Consider the following 6,789-nt stretch of genomic DNA (forward strand, 5'->3'; position numbering starts at 1 on the left):
CTGATACACTGATACACAACTGCCATCAGGAGAGGAGGTGGCAGTAATTGGGGGGTGGTTTTTTTCTTTGAGGGGGGGTCAATAACCTGGAGCAGTTGGCAGGGTCCATCAATAGAGCTGGGTGCTAGCCACTGTCCATATGCCAAAGTGCCATAATTGGTGTCTCTGTCCTATACATTTAGCGTGCAGGCCAGAAGGACAGGCCCCCTGAGCAAAGTGGCCGCTGTCTCCCTCTGGGCCGCTGTGTCCAATCATGCCTCTCACAAACTGGCTCTCCAGGAAACCCTGCGGCCAATTCCCTCATTTCCTCCAATTGCCTCATAACATCAAAGCCAACTTCAAAGCGTTCGGACTGCCCACACTATCACGGCTGAAACTTAGACATCCGTGCCTCTTTAAAAGCAAGAGGAATCTTTGTGTGTCATCTATATCTATTTCTTCTCAGCCACAGTCACATAGCAGGCGGCGTAACCAGGAGTGACAGAGCCAATATGCTTTAGTCAGGGGATTATCCAATCTCCAGAGGCCTAAGTTACATGCGGGGCCACAAGGGGAGGAAGTTAAACAAAGCACTAGCCGCACCCCACGGCCCCGACTATCTAAACCTTGAGCAAACTCTGAGTAATTGCACAACAAAAGCACAATTAGCCGCGACCCCACGGATATTAAGTAGGAAAAGATGGACCTGTCATTTATCCTATCACACATTTGCATCTCATGAATTCCCCTCCACACACCTTATCATATCAATTTCATTCTATTCTTATTTTCATACTATTTTATTTTCAGATGAATGCAGATAAATGCAAAGTAGTCATTTAAATATGCATTAGCATTATTTCCAGCCCCACCTCCCCAAATCGTAGGTGGTAATTTAAGTGAGCCCCGGACCGTTTCAGCTCCCTCGAGTTAAACCCCTCCAGTCCTACGACAAAGCGTTACCATTTTCAAGTGCTTCTTGGAGACTGACCCTCTGCACCGAGCTGCAGCGAGACTTTGATGTGACTTGCCTGAAAGAAGACCTCGCGCTATTTAACGAGATTGGTTCACATTCTCACAATCAGCGCGTGCGGACCTTCGAAACACTGGAGTTCATTCCAATCAGGGTTGGAGAGAGAAAATATTGAGGTCCAAGAGTGAAGAGGTCTGCGTCATATTGATTGGAGCTAAAAAAGATGAGTTATTTGTCAGCCTCAGAATTTGAAGGAGGAGAAAACTTTTGAGCTTGATTGCTTTCCCGGAGTGCTGTGCGCAGCGGACAGCCAACTTCAAACAGAGCACGCGTTCCAGGAGAAAATCAATGGCAAGCGGCAGTCACAGCTTACTAAGTGCTTTAAGCAGGACTCACCTGGAGAGATTAGCCACCTTTGTTGTCATTCTCCCCTACATGCTATCAGATGAGTCTGAAATTTCATGAAAATCACTTCATCCATTTAAAGGTATAAAAATGGTGCAGAGAATCTTATCATATTCCCAGTTCTCTCTCACTGACCATTCATCTTATCAGTGAGAGAGAATAAGAATAAAATTGATTTGACAGTGGTGGCAAATATATGCAGAGTTTTCTCTGTTTTGACTATTTTAGCCTTCCTAAAGTTCATTTAAGCAACTTAATTAAACCTCTTTAAGGTCCTATAAAATTCACCAAAATTCACCTAAAACAGGATCACTGAGTTATTTAAGTTTCAGTACACTGAAATAAATGGTTTATTATCTTTGCCCGAATATTAATAGAGGTATTAGCTGGAAAACACATACAAATTCAAATGAGAAATGAACAGTAAAAAGTAAAATAAACATTTTACACGTTTTTCTAAGGTTTTGTCCAGGTGTTTTTCAAAAAAGAGGATACATCAATAAACTAAATGTGTAAATGTGAGTGGAAAAACAAATCAACATAGACAGAAATGTCTATTTAGGAGCTTACAAAAACACTTCTAGAAAACGTAAATTAATAAGAAAGGCTGTTTGTTTATCATTTCTGCGCATTTATGACAGTCTATGATGAGGGGGGTTAAAAACGGCTGTGGAGCACGACCCATAAGCCTTGAGAACATTTAGCCAATCGCTGGCCTTTTAACTAGCTTGAAACTACAGGAAATCTCAGTGACGTACATTCCTTCAGCTCAGGCCCTGTGTAGCTATCGAGGCCATAGCAACAGCACTGGGAGCTTAAATTGGCTCAAGTGAGATGTCAGTGGAAGGCCAAAGCTTGCCTCCATTTTAAGACCCCGTTCAGTCGGTTTGTTTACATGCAGGACAGAGAAATAATGTGGAGAAATATGAAGGAGTAAATATTTCACTGGATTTAGATCATCTGGACTGCTGACAGTGTGTGAGAATTAAATTTTAGCTGTGTAAACTGTGATTCGGTCTGGGTAATATGGATCTGTGGGTTATGTCATAGTTTCATAGGTTGTTTGTTTTTTGTCTGATCGAAGTGTTTATTGAGCCTGCTGTGGTGGTTGTATCTTGAAATGGTCAGCATTAATGGCACCACGAAGAGTTTATAGCTTTCAAACAATAGGTTGTATAAGTACACCATTTTAACAACAACAAATAGAGCGGTTGTTTAACATATCATAATCATCAAAAATCACCTTAAGAGGCCTGTGAACGGGCTGTCAGATTTCTGTTTTTAAACAAAGTGGGCACACTAGAGATTGAAAAGCTCTGTACTATTACATGCATACCCACTGAGGTGCATCTTGCATAAAATGCCCTCAAGGCTGCTAAAACAACTGCATCATGCACCAGTGGCTACCATCCCGCCTCTTCTCTAAGTGCCAGTGCAGGCCAGCCAGCTGGGCCCCCCACCAACCCCTCCTGCCTCTCCCTCTCTTTGAGGCTGATGAGCCAGGAACTGTAACAGGTAGACTCCCCAGGTGCTGGGACGTCCTCCCGGCTCACTAAGCTATTGCGCCCCGGCTCAACAAAGCTGAGCTTAATTAACCAAGGGGGTGGGCTACTACTGGCCAATAATGAGCCATGGTGAGAGTAATGTCATAGCATGAAAGGGTGTAGAAGTGGGGGTCCAGGGGTCTTTTTTTGGGTGGTGAATTATGGATTTTAACCATCTGGCCATGCAGGAGGGGTGGGGAGAGGAAAATGATATGGCTGACAGACGACTTTAACAAAGATGTGGCAAGAGAGTGGGGCGTGTCTGAGATCACAAGCTGAATTATAGCAAGCGTGACTGGGCTATTGTTTGGTGTGATGGGTTGGTTATTCACAGCTGGGGCAGCCCAAATTGTTCTTTTATATTCTTTTATTCTGCTTTATTGAAGCCAGAGGGGCTTGGAAAATGATTAACAGACAGCCACAACAAGACAGGCCCATTGTCAACCTTTCCCTCTCAATTTAGTCTCTATCCATTTATTTTCACCGCTGTCTCTGTGATGCAAATTCACAGGCTTGCTTGGTTAACTGTGCCATCACTGGTCAGGCCCCAGAAAATTGGCTGGAATAACACAGCGGGTGCAGCGTGAGTGCCAAAATCAAGGTTTGTCTTTGCCTCTGTTTTCATACAAAACTTGATAATGCAGTGAAAACTTTTTGGGGAAAACTTCGTAACTTTACAAAACTCTCTCTTAGCAAGAGGTTTACAACACAGTCTTCTTCGCATCCACAGTCATCTCAGATAATACTTTGACATATGCCTATACAACACAGAACAACAAGGCTCATGCAGCCAGCCAAGTCACCCACCATGCTTCATGCTCGCCCCCCCTCCTCCTCCTGCTCTGCTCCTCTGTTATGCTTCTTCCATCTGGTGTCCATTTTGCACCTCTTCTGGCCCTCAGGGGGGTCGGGAGCAAGAGAAAACAGGGCCAGCTTAACAAAACCTCTCAAAGTTCACCTCTCCCTGCTGCCACTCCATAAACCCAGCTAGATGGAGTTTTCATGGCAATTAGGGTGGAGAGAGGAGTGGCTCTTTTCCAGGCACCCACTGCTCTTCCTCTGCCACTGGTACCAACACTCTCACATCTTTTACACTGAAGCCATTAGCACGGCTGGCCCGCTGGCAAGGACTAATTGTTGCCCTCTCAGGAAATGACAGTGGCTCTAATGGTCATGCCGTCATTTAGGGCTCCATGAGATCAGAGACATTTGGTTTACTATGACTGGAGGTGTTCAAACCTGAGGAGACATGCTTTTTACTGGACAAGTTTCAGATGCTGTCACTGGATATTTGTGCCACTAAATTTGCTAAGCACTTTGATCTTGTCTTAACTAGTTTAAATGACCCAATTTTGGACAAAATTAAGTTCCATTATCATTGTACATCACAGTTACAGTTTAGTTTTAACAACATTTTATTTAGAGTTTTAGAGTTTCTGTCATCGTTCAAGAAGAAGGAAGGCTGTATTGTGCGTGTTTGGGGATGTGTTTGTATGTGATCGCAGTGTCTGCCTGATCATTCAGTTGGGTGGGGAGTGTGTACTCGCTGCAGTTTCTTGACAACACCTGAGTTTGAATGGCACTGTCCTCTCATGGACAAATATGGCTAAAGGACTTTATTCAAGACATCAAATCGCATAAAACTAATTTTTCTAGGTTAATGAAAAAGACCACTCTTTAACTTTTACTGTACAAATACAAAATAGGTACCAAGAGGAAGAATTTATCCTGCATTAGGGAAATCTAATTTTTAAATTATGATGCTATTATTCATTGCACACACACATAGACCCGAAATACACACATGCCTATAGACATGCATTATTGGAGAGATGTCAGAGTGAGGGTGCTGCCTCATAGTCTCGCCACCAGACAATCAGAGATCTCCGCCTTCTGACTTGTGAGTCTAGCTGCCTCATAGTCGGCACTCCAAGCAGTTAGGGATATTTATTAACTCTGCCAAGGAGCTTATCTTTTTGGTTTGTTTGTCCGTCAGCAGGATTGCGGTAAAAACTACTGGCCCCATTTTAATGGAACTTGGTGAAATGGTATCGCAATGTAGCATGGGAGGGTGATGCGATGCGCCCAAATGTGGCTGCGTGCGCGCCCCCCAGTGTCTGTGCTGCGACACCTCCCCTCCCCAACACCCTTCCCCCCCTCCCATATGTGCAAGTCTTCGAGTTTTGTTGTAATGTCTTATTATGTTGCTTATGTGCTGAGGTGTTTTTTTTTTCCTATTCCCACACTGTGCCCCCCTACAGGAGCCTAATTTGGGAGTTGCTTTTTTTTTCCCTCTTCCTCCCTCTTGTTCTCCTTTTTTCATCTAAGTAAACGGGGCGCTGCTCGTGTGGCGACCCACAGTTCTCCCGCTCCTGTCCTCCCCTGTTCTGTTATGTGGGGGTGGGAGGGGCGGGTTTTCAATATTTGTAGTATTTTTTATTTTTTATTTTTTGTATGTTTTTAGTTTGTAAAGCGCTTTGGGGTTGCATTTTTGATGTATGAAAGGCGCTATATAAATAAAGTTTGATTGATTGATTGATTGAAAGCGTGTAGGATGGGCCAAGGAGGAGCCTGTTAAAGTTTGGAGTGGGTCAGAATCCCAGTGCACAAATTAGTTTTTACTTTAGTTTATACTGCAAGATAGGGCATTTGGCCTCATCGGAATAAATGTCATGCATATCCAACCGGTGGCAGTAAAGTTCAGTGGTGACACAGCAGCCAATTGTAGAAATATACTGTGTCCATATCACAATTCACATTCACATTCACAGGTACCAGTACTCCCCTGGGGTAGCCTACACAATTAGCTTCTCAAACTTTAGACAGACAGCAGTCATTATGGAGCACTTTAAGACAGTGGTTGACAGTGGTTTCATGGGAGGACCTTGTAACACCCAGTGGTGGGCAAGTTACCCTCATAATGTAACATATTAGGCTACTAGCTATCTTCATTTGTAAGTGATAAGTTGCTTTACAATATTATTCTCTGTGAAGAGTAATAAGTTACTTATTACCAGAGTTGGGTATAAAGCGTTACAAAGTAACGTGTTAGAGTACTTTGATTACTTTTTGCAGTAACAAGTAACCTAATGCGTTAGTTTGCTGTTTGAGTAATCAAATACTTGAGTATATTTTCAAACAAGCCATCAGTTAGTTCCGTTACTTTTAGAACGCTGGTCCTTCAGATCCGAAACAGCAACAACTATCTTTTGGTTCTAATAACGGAGATAACGTTAAACCTATCAGTCTGAAAGAAGCCATGAAGCTTGTGGCTCGCTACGTGGTCGGAGAAATGCTGCCGTTGTCTACAGTGGAATCTAAAAAAAAGGTGGAGGAGGACTCGCTGACAGACAGGTCAGACTCAGGACTTGCATTATGCCTGGTATAGGCCTACACGCTACACGTCTTTTCTGCCCGTTCTGAAAGTCACTATGTCATATTACACGATTGTGGAGTCATAAAATCGTGCCTTGACTTGGCCGACAGACATGACACACTACATGGTACTCACCAGCTGTCCCCGGTCGTCTTTCAGACGTGTGTGATGTCATCGGGTTATTCTTGCCCTATTTTTATTACTATCATCTGAGTCACTGTGTGTGTTCATGTGCCAGCCGACATGTTGTTGTAGTCACCAAAAAGGTCAGCAGATAGCAGGAGCTACATTTGAAGCACCGTATGCAAACATTCAAGCTACTGTATCCTCCACAGGAAGTTCTGTCAAATGTTTCACAATAAAAGCCTATTTAGAAAATGGAGGGATTCTCTCAACTGAGGTTATAAGGGGCTTTTAATTTGAAAGGAATTCAGGAAGTGTTGAGTTTGAAATGACGACGCGATATGTGAAGTTTATAAAGACAACGGAGTGGATAAAAAGTAAATATATAA

The sequence above is a fragment of the Epinephelus moara genome, chromosome 3, assembly GCF_006386435.1.
Source record: "Epinephelus moara isolate mb chromosome 3, YSFRI_EMoa_1.0, whole genome shotgun sequence".
NCBI lineage: Eukaryota > Metazoa > Chordata > Actinopteri > Perciformes > Serranidae > Epinephelus > Epinephelus moara.